Here is a 13,254-nt window from a genome sequence, read left to right as displayed (position 1 = left end):
TAGGGGTTTCGCACTAAAACGCGTGTGTACACGGGCTTCGGTGGAGCTAAATTAAGGCCTTAAGTGTCGGCGTCATCAGGAGCCCTGCACTGTGCCGAGCCACACAGCCGATTTTTCGGCTGTGACACGTGAAGGACAATCCTGTACTTCCATTGCGTAAACTGTTATTGCGCTCGTGCAGCATCCTTTAATTAAATGTCAGTTTCCTGACGCGGACGGCAGCACGAAAGTAATGGGAAAATACTTATTTCTAGTCCAACTGCTATTGATCGCGTCTGGCAGCAGGCTCCTGCTGGGCCTTCATGACGAGTGTAGCTTTGCATTGTGTGTGTGTGTTTTTTTTTTTTGCTTCGAGATACCATCATCATAGTACCCTTTCACAGATAGACAAACATTAGTACCGCGAGAAAATAAGAATTGGCGGTGGTTTAGCTCTGGTTAAATCTGGAGTGACGCGATAGCTACGTCTGGCCGAGTGGAACACGCTCAGTCGAACTGCAAAGCCAGTCTTTCGCCGCTCTGTTTCGCTGGGCGTTCCTTCTTCATCTTCGTCCCACATGACACGGCGCATGCGCACAGCTGTTCCAGCTCGGTTTCTCCGGCGTGCCGCGCCGCCAGCTCCGCACCACGTGGCTGGTCACGTGACCAACCACGTGACCACGTGGTGGTGACACGAGGTTGCGCCGCCACGATCACGTGCTACCGCCACGCTGAAGGCTCGAAATGCTACCGTAATGTAGATATCGCCACAAAACAGATTGAAAGCGTGTGGCTGTCTTTTTTCCTCATACAAAACAATCAGGCCATGAACTGGCCCAGGGTGTTTTGGCTGACAGGTATAAAATGAGTCTCTTAGGGGCAGCTTCACACCAGTTTGTAACTGCAACCTGCCGAAGCTATAGACCTAACCAGGCTTGCACTCGCTCTTGCGGCGGCTCAAGCTGCCCTCTTAGTTGCCCCTACTTGGGGAAAAGCAGCGCATAGTTTTCAACGTAATGTCACGGATCCGTTTCAAGTAGGTTGAGAAAAGTTTCGGGTTTCGGTCCGCCTTGCATGGCATTGCAAGAAAAACTTTACTGTGAAGAGCTTGCGCCCTGTCTGTATGTGTCGTTCTTGTGTGTAAAACTTGAGTAGCGCAATAACAATGTCGAAGAAAACTTTACTGGATTTCTGGAATTGCGTCTGTGGTCGTCCTTAGTCCAGGCTCTCAGGGGCTTGGGCTGAACACCAAATTCGCATTTGGGTTAAGAGCCCCGTTAGCGAGAAAGGAGGCTTGTCTGGGGGTCAATTAAAGGAACTGGCACCTGCCACAGTTGAGACACTCGGATATAACGAAATACTTCGGCATAATGAAAATCCTTAATGTACTCCTCATTGTTCTTTAAGTGGTTTAAAAACGGGTCATGCATTCGCATTTCCTTTACTTCAGTAAATTGATCACCCTAAATTTGACTCGCGATTTAACTCCGGCTGCACTAGCACCCTTATTAACAAAGATACATAAAGTTAGGCAAAGTGAATGTGATAGCGCATATATGTCGTATTTAGTTTAACGAAGTAAATCGGGGGTTAATTTTTTCCATCCATCCCTGCAAACTGTAACGCCCCTGTGATTTAACAGTGGGAAAATTCAGCCACTGGGGGGGGGGGGGGGGGGGGGGTACACAGCACAATGGGGACTACAAAACATTTTGCTGACAGTCCTTGAACGCATTTAGGTCATGCTCCATATTGCAGAGCTGGTTTGAAGACTTTGAATCCTCTACCAACCGCAGTAGTGTGCAATGTGTGAACAGAAGACAAACGTGACAAACACAGAGTAAGGACAAAAACGCACGCACAAAACAAACGAGATAAAACAGGACGGCAGCGTGCAGTCATGGAGCTCAAATTCTTTAAGGCGCATACGTCTGGATGTGTCGCTAACGCACATGTTCATTTCGTTTCTCATGTGATATGCTTCTAAAAGCCCATATTCGACATCAGTATGGTGCATGCATGAAATCCTAATTTCATTGAATTTTCTAATGAAATTGTTACAGGTTTACTGTGCAGATGCAGTTGCAAAAGGATTTTTATTTCTGTTACAGCTGTTCGCCGCTTTTCCCTACGATTTTTACTCTTCGTGTGACGATCCCGAGTTCGAATGTTTCACCAACGAACGAACAGCCTTGGACTTGGAGGCTAAAACTTCGACGTACGTCTGGATGTTCAAGGGGATGGCGGAACCGAAAGGTATAGGCCTTGCCATTCGTACTACGATAACCACTACCTGGATGAAGACAACTCTCCAACTGCGGGGTCTTTCTGAATGTGTCATTTCAGAAAGGATATCACCTTGAACTAGTCAGCGGGTGAAGAACCAGGCAAAGTCTATTTCACGATGAGTGACAGAATGTGCATATTTTGCGTCAGTAAGTACCCGTAAGTTCGCTATTCTTTATAGACAATAGACAATATAGGCGGATTCTTTATAGACAATTCACCCGTTCTCAGATTGTGCGTATCTTCGAGAGCACTAGAGTATTTGTGTGCGAACTCGTGTCATTTGCCCGCTTGTCATAACCGTCATCATCAGGCAGCTTGCGTCCACACTGTGGCACAGAGGGCTCTGCCATCGGCTTCCACCCTTACAAAAATGGTCTATAGACCGTTGGGATTGAAATTCGATGGAGGCGAAATTCTAGAGGCTCGTGTAATGTGCGATGTCAGTGCACGTTAAAGAACCGCAGGTGGTCGAAATTCCCGGAGCCCTTCACTACGGCGTCCCTCATAGCCAGTGTCGCTTTGGAGCGTTAAAACCATTAAACCAACCAACCAGTTTATAGAGTCCTTACAGACTCTATTGCCTTCCTATAGATATCTATTTTGTCCATTCAGTCTATAGACTGTCTACAGATTAAAGTCTAATAAAAGTGCATGGTCATAAATCTGTGGATTGTCTATAGACTCTCTGTAGGATTTGTATTGCCTATAGACTGTTCTCTAGAGTTTGTCTATAGCGACTATGGACTTTATAGGCAGAAGTGTACGGACAGTCTATAGATTGTCTAAAAAAAATTTTGTAATTGCAAATCGCTCTGTACTGTGCTTCCGTATTCGAACAAATTTCCAAACCTCTTTCCATTTCGTACACTCATCGACGTCTTATGCCAAAGCCTATTAGTGGAAGTTCAGATCGCAGAAATATTTGCCGTGCTAATCTACTCCGGCCTACAAAATCCTGTTTAGGCACGAAGAGGTGCAATGCGGGCGAAAGATGACGGCCGCCGCAATATTCATTATCTGTGCGAGGATGTGATGCCTATAGAGGCCGATAATGGGGTGCATCTATTACACCCTGCCAGTCCTGTGATGCGCAGTACTTTTCAAATACAGTAAGTGGGCGCTAATACGATAGTAGGGCCTTTTTTTTTACCTACACTGGCTACTCTAGTGTAGCCAGTGTAGTGTAGCCAGTGTAGTGTAGTGCTACACTAGTGTAGCCAGTGTAGCATGGTTTCAATTTTTTTTTTTTGCCAGTGTAGCAAAAGTGTAGCTCCGCACACCTACACGGAAGCGTTTCTTTTACGCGTAGTGTAGAACGAAAACTACACTTTCTGCACCGCTTCCTCTGGAGGTGTAGGCTAGCAGACGAAAAAAGAAGGCCCGCGTTTCAAACTCACAACGTCCTTTTCTAATGGTAAATGCCGCCAGCGGTTGCAGCGCAGCCTCGCAAGTCCGTGAAGTTCGTTCGCAAGGACAACCGTAGCGTTGTGGCGGTGCACCCATACCTCTAAGACAGCGGCAACCTTACCTTCGACGAAGATGAAATCACTTGCACGACTGAAAGTGCATATTTTAGTCTGCTGAACGCTATTTCGCGTTTAGGTATACGCCGCGTTCGTTCGGTTGGTATCAGCGCTGGGCGACTCACGTGAAAAATATAAGTATATTTGCATACATGCTAATTAATCTACTTATCTATGTATGTTAGTGCGAAGCTCCCTAAACAAAGCGGTCGGTCAGCCCGCTGGCTGAGAGCCGAGAAACAGCCATCGAAAGCCGCACCCATATGCCGCGGAACGCAGGTTTCAATTTCAACGCGGCGCATAACGCTGTTCCCCTAGTCACGACAGAAGCATGGATGCTTTGTAGTCCGCAAGAGAAACTCGTCATCGACCCTTCATCCGACTTACTCTGCAAGAAATTTAGCGACAGTTGCGTGGTACGTTCCATGCATCCGCTGAACAGACAAGTTTGTGTGTTGCGCTCCATTTTAGGAGAAACAAAAATGTCCTTCGCATTTCTCTACCCTAATAAACGCCTCGCAAAACGTTTTGCAATATATATTTCTCATTTCATATTATAGTATATTACGACGACCCAAACATTAAAAACTTGTCGTCTGCTCCCGAGTGCGGCGGCGATCAGTATCACGCTATTCGCTGACGCTCGTGCAGACGAGTGCAGCGCCTCACGTCACAGCTTTATCCACGCCCTCCACTCGCCTACACCAGCTTGCACGAAGTGCAGGGTAAAAAATAGCCCTAGTGTCAGAGGTGTCACACCCAAACCTCGCTCATATCCGAGATGACATTCTCTGATTCGTCGAGAGAGGCCACGTGACCTTGTGACGTCGTCACAGCCTGCCCTGATTGGTAGGGAGAGGTGCCATGACCTTGTGGCGTCATTAAGATCTGGCCGCCGGATTTATGAGCAACCTAGTTTCTCCGCAGCAACCTAGATAGAGAATCTAAGTCACAAATCTAAATCATAAGCCTTGCGAAACAAAATCTTGAGATGCGTGTGCAGATGTTTCTCGTGAGAAGTGTAAAAAGATATTTAGCCGTGCTCTGTTTAATTTCACGTTGAAATTTCACGTTTGTCTTGCAGGGCCCTCTCGGACATTTGTGGATAACTTCGTGTACACGGACAACAAGGACTGCGTCATTGTGGACGTTCCCTACGACGGACAGAGTAAGACGACACGGCGCCTGGGCAGTTATCATTTGCTTGCAGTGGTTAGCATGAAAACAGGGCGGGCTCACGGGCGAACCGGTAGCCTGTTCTTCTCTTAGCTGTTTCCCGACGTTTCGATCCAGAGCCAGGACCAGCGCAGTTCTGTTCACTCTGCGGCACCGAATGCACTGCAGTTATACGAGAATGAAGAAAGTGTCTTTTATAGTTCCACACTCGTTTTATAGCCGTTGGTACTGAGAAGCAGATACAATCACGACAAGGTTTATTTTTGTTACGAAAAGCGTATTTCGTTTGCATGAAGTGATGGTGGGTACTGTCCGCGATAAAAGTAAGCTAGATATTCTTCCATGAACATGACATTATTTCTATACTGCACGTAGGGTCTTGGTCAAAAGTCTCAAGGCCACAGCTTTCCGCTGCAGCGAAATGAATGTTCCAGGAATCCTCCGTGTGGCGAATCAGTCAAGACATAAGTCAAGAAGGAAGCTTCTCCGCCGCAGGAGGAAATCTTCTGCTAGCATTTCAAGGTCATTCGGTCTTTAATACTGCCGTAATGTCTGTGTTATGCGGCTGAAGCGAAAAGCCTTCGTCCTTAAGACTTTTCACCAAGACTGTACCTACTACCCGGAATAAACGGGAGCCTTAGCCCTTCGAGTATATCCAAGAGAGACAATACTCGTGCTTAGAGCCTCTAAAGTTGATGCAGCGGTATTGCACCATGTAGGCACCCGCCAGCACAGCGCTTCAAAGTGGGCGCCCTTACCGTCCGTCCGTCCCGCCCACCCACTCACACATAGGATGCAGGGATGGAGTCGCCGCATAAATGTGCGCGTCCGGAAAAACCTTAAGGCGAGCGGTTTGCCTACGAGCACTTCTTTAAGCTCTCACTAAATAAATCTAGTGTTTTCTTTTAAAGGTGGAGGTGCATCGAACTCTTTGTATTCCAGTGGGTACATATGTGGCCACCAATTATGATCAGATTACCGATAGTAAAGTAGAAGCCGTTAAATATTATTCAAATACTGATGTTTCAATGTAATTTGGAAACTTCACTTGTATTCTGTGATAAAAAATTGCAGAATTGCACTTAAACGGGCCATGACGTGGTCGTTCTCATATTGACACCGCCCATTCATCGTCGTCGTTCTACTAGAACCACGAGAGCGCGGAATGCGCGCGTGAGCTGGCCTTAGAAAATGAAGCCGAAGTGTCTGGCTGCGAATGCTCCGCTTTTGGGACTGCTACTAACGTCCGCTGCAGTCACCTACTTTGACGTATCCAACCGAATTGTACCACCCGTGACATCTGGTGGAGTGCGCTGGGTAACGCATTCCATGCCTCGGACTCCCCCAGCAAGCAGGGATTCAAGTCCTCGAGGGTCATCTGCCATCGAGGCGACGCCTGTACACCACGGCAGCCGCCGGCTCCAAGGCCTTCAACCCGGGTTTGGGCTTCTGGAGTCTCGCTCAACCCAAGCGGTTCGTTCAGCGCCATTGTCGACGACCGTCCAGCCCGAAATAGGCATGCAGACGACGATTAGTTCACCTTCTGTTGTGCTGTGGCAGCCTCGGGAGCCACCGATCTTCCAAGGTTCTCCAGGCGAAGACCCGGAAGACTGGCTGGAGAAATTTGAACGCGTGGCCCGGTACAACAGATGGGCGGAAGACTCCAAGCTTCAACACGTGTTCTTTTCGCTGGAGGGCGCAGCTCGTACGTGGTTCGAGAACCGGGAGTCGTCCATAACGACGTGGAACGTATTTAAAGACCAGTTCCTGAAGGATTTCACCACGGTGATTCAAAGAGAACGGGCCGATCTGCTCCTTCAGTCCCGAACCCAGCTACCAAATGAAAGCATACTGGTATACTTCGAAGAGATGGCAAAGTTATTTCGTCGAGATTACCCGGACATGACAGAGCAGAAGAAACTCCGGTACCTTATGCGAGGTGTCAAGGAGCAAATCTTTGCCGGACTGGTTCGCAATCAACCGAGCACGGTCGCAGAGTTTCTGTCGGAGGCAACCACCATGTAAAAGACACTCAATATGCGGTTGCGGCAATACGAGCGTCAATCTTTGGCCATGACTGCGGCAACCACGGACATCAGTAACACCCACATGCTTCGCGAAACCGTACGAGCTATCGTTCGCGAGGAGCTCCAGAAGCTGTTCTCGGCTACGCCGCCTGCGCCAACGGTTACTGCTCTATCCGAGGTTACTCGGGAAGAGGTGCAACAGGCGCTTACAACACCAGCTCCCTTTCAGCCGTCCCCAGCCCCACCGCAAATGACATACGCCGCTGTTGCTCGTCGCGCACAACCGCCCCCGAGTCGTCTTCAGGAAACCCCGGCCTCTTTTCGGCCGCCACCAACTGCTCGTCCTGCTCCATCGTATCCCCGTAAAAGTGACATCTGGCGCACTCCCAACTACCGTCCTCTCTGCTATCACTGCGGTGAGCCGGGCCACCTGTACCGCAACTGCAGGTATCGTCAGATGGGCCTGCCAGGGTTCCCTGCAGATGCACCACGTCCGCAGCCTGGGCAGCGACCCAGAGAAATCAACGATTATCTGGCCGAATGTGCCGGTGGGACCCGCAGGTCGCCATCCCCCCGTCGTCGGTCTTACGGTGACTTTCCTCGGGGAAGGTCGCCAAGCCCCCGCCAGGAAAACTAAAAGCAGCAACCTTTGAGGGGGAGGTTGCTCACCGACGAAATGTAACAGACCCTCCAACGCCGCAACTAGGTGGCCACCCGATGTCACGACCGAATGCCGTCCAACACCGTGAAACGCCGACTCGACGGGAATGCCACCTGACGTATCGAAATGAACCCGCGCCGCACCGCCGCCGTGACCGAACACCGCGCCGTACCGCTCACACGCCGTCTACGGCAGCAAACCTGAGCATTTCCCTCGACGGAACAGACGTCACTGCACTCGTCGACACAGGGGCGGATTACTCTATCCTCAGTGGAAATTTCGCCGCCACTCTGAAAAAGGTCACCACTCCGTGGATGGGCACACAGATTCGTACAGCCGGGGGTCACTTAGTTACACCGACCGGGACTTGCACATCAAGAGTAGCAGTTCAAGGCGCAACCTACCTGGCAACGTTCGTTATACTCGAACATTGTTCACGTGACGTCATTCTCGGGATGGATTTCTTGACCGAGAATGGAGCGGTCATCGACCTCCAAAGGCCGTGTGTTTCTCTACAGAGAACGCAATACACAGATATCCAGACCATCCGACCGCACTTTGCATCCTGGATGACCACGTCACCATCCCACCTCGTTCGAGTATTATAGTTTCTGTCGGCGCCATGACTGTGCGGAATTTCGAAGGCGTCGCGGAAGGCAACCAGATCTTGCTTTTTGCCAGGAGCCTTGCTGTCGCCAGAGGAGTCGTTAATCTCGTCGACGGAGAAACAGAAGTGCTGATAACTAATTTCGGTGGTGCACACCAACATCTGAACGTGGGAAACGTTGTGGCTCACGTTGATTCCATCGCCCATGTCAGCAGCACACCCAGTATTTCCACAATGTCGTTGTCGCAAGAGCAGAGCCCAGTCACTGGTTTCACGTTCGACGTCAATCCAGCACTCTCCCCGACGCAGCAACAACAAGTTAAAGATCTTCTTCTGCGCTACGGCGACATCTTCTCGGTATCATCGCGTGTTGGACGAACTCACCTAGCGAAGCATCGCATTATTACGGACGATAACGTGCACCCTCTCCGACAGTCCCCCTACCGAGTGTCTCCCGCTGAACGCGACGCTATTGGCCGCCAAGTCAAGGAAATGCTCCGCGACGACGTAATTCGTCCTTCCCGGAGTCCCTGGGCAGCGCCAGTCGTCCTTGTGAAGAAGAAAGACGGAACATTGCGGTTCTGTGTAGACTACTGTCGCTTAAACAAAATCACCAAAAAGGATGTCTATCCTCTCCCCCGGATCGACGACGCTCTGGATCGCCTTTGTAGTGCTAAATACTTTTCTTCGATGGACCTCAAGTCAGGTTACTGGCAAATTGAGGTCGATGAGCGGGACCGTGAAAAAACAGCTTTTATTACTCCAGATGGCCTGTATGAATTTACGGCCATGCCCTTTGGACTGTACTCTGCACCGGCAACTTTCCAACGCCTCATGGATACCGTCCTTGCCGATTTAAAATGGCAGACGTGTCTCGTCTATCTTGACGATGTTGTCGTCTTCGCCCCGACTTTCCAGGAGCATCTTCACCGCCTCGAATTGGTCCTACAAGCAATTAGGTCTTCTGGACTCACGCTCAAAAATGAGAAATGCCACTTTGCGTATACAAAGCTGAAGTTCTTAGGGCACGTTGTGAATCAAGCCGGTGTTCAGCCTGATCCTGAAAAAACAACAGCTATTGCCCATTTTCCGCCACCGCAAGACCTGAAAGCTGTCCGCCGTTTTCTTGGATTGTGCGCCTATTACCGTCGCTTCGTGAAAAATTTTGCTCGCATTGCCGAGCCGCTGACGCGCCTAACAAGGTCGGACACACCTTTCACATGGGAGGCAGCGCAAGAAAATGCATTCCGCAGCCTTCAAAGCCTCCTGCAGGCGCCTCCCGTTCTGGCTCACTTCGACGTAAACGCTGACACGGAGCTCCATACTGATGCCAGCAACATCGGCTTAGGTGCTGTCCTGGTCCAGGTCCAAGCAGGTCAAGAACGGGCCATCGCTTACGCAAGTCGATGTTTGTCACCAGCCGAATCAAACTATTCCGCTACCGAGAAAGAGCGCCTTGCCATTGTATAGGCCACTTCGAAATTCCGACCGTACCTTTACGGCAAAAATTTTAAGGTGGTGACCGATCATCATGCCTTATGCTGGCTCGCAAGCCTTAAAGACCCGTCCGCTCGCCTCGTCCGATGGAGTCTGCGGCTCCAGGAATACGACATGCCTGTCGTGTACAAATCCGGGCGCAAGCACTCTGACGCCGATTGTCTGTCCCGCGCCCCAGTAGATCCTTCTACCGACGCCTGTAATGATGACGACATCTTACTGACTGCTCTCAGCGCCTCCTGCCTCGCTGACCAACAATGCGCCGACCTCGAACTTTGAGACGTAATGGAATTTCTCAACGGCAGCAACACGACCGCCCACGCGCTTTCAGGCGCGTGTTGCCATCTTTATGCATCCGCAATGGTCTTCTGGTCAAGAAAAATTTCGCTCCAAACAATACGCAAAACCTAATCGTCGTACCGCCTAGCCTGCGCAATGAAATCCTCCAAGCCTCCCATGACGAACCCACTTCTGGACATTTGGGCATAGCCCGTACGCTAGCCCGAATCCAAGAGAATTACTACTGACCTCGTCTCCGTGCTGATGTCACTCACTACGTCAGAACGTGCCGAGCCTGTCAGCGTCGCAAGGTACCGTCAACCAAACAAGCTGGGTTCTTGATGCCCATTAGACCATCCACAAGGCCCTTCCAACGAATAGGAATGGACATGCTGGGTCCGTTCCCACGTTCGAACTCTGGCAACAAATGGATAATTGTCGCGACGGACTACCTTACCCGCTATGCAGAAACGTCAGCTCTACCCAGCGGCACCGCTTTAGAAGTCGCTAAGTTCTTCGTGCATCAGATCGTACTCCACCATGGGGCACCTGAAGTGCTGGTCACTGACAGAGGCCCTGCGTTCATGGCTGAGCTGCTGCAGGAGATCTTGGTTTACAGTCATACCGACCACCGCCGAACAACGTCGTACCACCCTCAAACGAACGGGTTGACTGAAAGACTGAACCGAACCCTTTCTGACATGATTTCCATGTACGTCGATATTGAACACAAAACGTGGGACGAAGTGCTTCCTTATGTCACCTTCGCCTACAATACGGCCATGCAAGAAACAACGCAGATGTCCCCATTCCAACTCGTCTACGGCCGTGCAGTGACGACGATGCTCGACGCAATGTTACCACACCTGGACGACTCTAGCCTTCACACTGATACCTACACGTTCCTGGAACGCGCCGAAGCTGCTCGCCAACTGGCCAAAGTTCGAATTCAGGACCAACAACTTCGAGATGCAGATCGCTACAATCGGCGCCGTCACGACGTCCATATGCGCCTGGCGACCGTGTGTGGGTGTGGTTCCCCATTCGGCGACGAAGACTGAGCGAAAAAATCCTTCATCGCTACTTCGGACCATACCGCGTGGTCGGGTCATTGGGCGATCTCAACTACGAGGTCATTCCCGATGGATTTCAGAAGTCCCGACGGTCCCCGTGCCCTGAAGTGGTTCACGTGGTCCGCCTGAAGCCTTATTACGATCGGTAGCCTCGCCCACTAACCCCGTTCATTCCTTCCGACCTCTCCACTCACTCCCAGCATCGGGACGATGCTTCTTTTTGCCGGGGAGTAATGACACCGCCCATTCATCGTCGTCGTTCTACTAGAACCACGATAGCGCGGAATGCGCGCGCGAGCTCGCCTTAGAAAAAGAAGCCGAAGTGTCTGGCTGCGAATGCTCCGCTTTTGGGACTGCTACTAACGTCCGCTGCAGTCACCTACTTTGACGTATCCAACCGAGTTGTACCACCCATGACAATATTGCAGTTTTGTGCTTTAGTAGCTAATACAAGAGCTTATTATGCAATTCCCGACATTTGGCTGCCCTGGACGCGCTGTATATTCCAAAAAAATGCTATCGAAATTGAGACCGGGAGACTGCTCCCACCGGCAGCTACCGTCATCTTGAATGCTGTCGTGCAGTCACCATGGCATGTAAAGGAGCAACGTCGTCTGCTCTCGTTGCTGCAATATGCGCAGCGAGGTCTCATTTCCCCTGTACTTTCGTGGGCGATCGAAGTAGCAGTCGTTCCTCGTATATGAGTGACTGGTGCCGCAAAAGCAAGGGATAATAACAGTAACGCAGTTTTTCGTCGGTATAGGTAGGGTCCGGTCACACTATAGGCCGATGCGACGGCGATCGACGGTCGGTGGGCTGATCGGTACGCAAATGCCGTCGCTGACGCACTGGTCTGTCACGCTTGACCGAAGATGACGCCAGCACGATCAACGACCCCGTATCGTAGTAATGTTAAGAGTCAGCTCAGTGGGAACCACAAGAGTGTGATAGGGGACTAGTTGGTATGACACGCTATAAACTTAAGAACTTTAAAACTTATTCGACCTCATGCTAGCCACGGTGAAACAGGCGATGTGCGTGCGCCAGCGAAGATGTGCTTTCAATCGGTGTCTGCGCGTAGAACCGATCGACGAGGCAAGCGACAGGGGCAGAAAACGCCGCACGCTGCTCGCCGCCGTCGCCCGGGATTGTGCGGCCGAGCGAAAGTTTCACGCCCGGTGAGGCGACGGCAGGAAAAATTGCGCTTGTGTACCTTCATCATCATCATCATCATCAGCCTTACTACACCCACTGCAGGGCAAAGGCCTCTCCCATGTCTCTCCAATTAACCCTATCCTTTGCCAGCTGCATCCACCCTTTGCCTGCAAACTTAATCCCATCCGCCCACCTAACCTTCTGCCGCCCCCTGCTACGCTTACTTTCTCTTGGAACCCACTCCGTTACCCTTAAGGACCAGCGGTTATCTTGCCTTCGCATTACATGCCCTGCCCAAGTCCATTTCATTCTCTTGATTTCGACTAGGATGTCATTAACCCGTGTTTGTTCCCTCACCCACTCTGCTCGCTTCCGATCTCTTAACGTTACACCTATCATTTTTCTTTCCATGGCTCGCTGCGTTGTCCTTAACCTAAGCTGAACTCTTTTCGTTAGCCTCCACGTTTCTGCCCCGTAGGTGAGTACCGGTAAGATTATGCTGTTGTACACTTTCCTCTTGAGGGAAATTGGTAAACTGCCACTCATGGTCTGCGAGAATTTGTCATATGCGCTCCAGCCCATTCTTATCCTTCTAGTTATCTCCCTCTCATGATCTGGATCAGCTGTCACTACCTGCCCTAAGTAGACGTATTCCGGCACAATTTCTAGGCTGTCGCTGCCAATTGTGAACTGTTGTTCCCTTGCTAGGCTGTTGAACATTACCTTGGTTTTCTGCATGTTAATTTTAAGACCCATCGATCTGCTCTGCGTGTCTAACTCGTTGATCATGATTTGCAGTTCACCTCCTGAGTGACTCAGCAAGGCAATGTCATCAGCAAATCGCAGAATATTTAGGTATTGTCCATTTATTCTTATTCCCAACTGTTCCCAATTCAGGCTTCGAAATACCTCCTGCAAACATGCGGTGAACAGCATTGCCGAGATCGTGTCTCCTTGCCTGACGCCCTTCCTTATTGGAATTTTTGGT

The sequence above is a fragment of the Amblyomma americanum genome, chromosome 7, assembly GCF_052857255.1.
Source record: "Amblyomma americanum isolate KBUSLIRL-KWMA chromosome 7, ASM5285725v1, whole genome shotgun sequence".
Classification (NCBI taxonomy): domain Eukaryota; kingdom Metazoa; phylum Arthropoda; class Arachnida; order Ixodida; family Ixodidae; genus Amblyomma; species Amblyomma americanum.
This window is presented reverse-complemented; position numbering follows the sequence as displayed.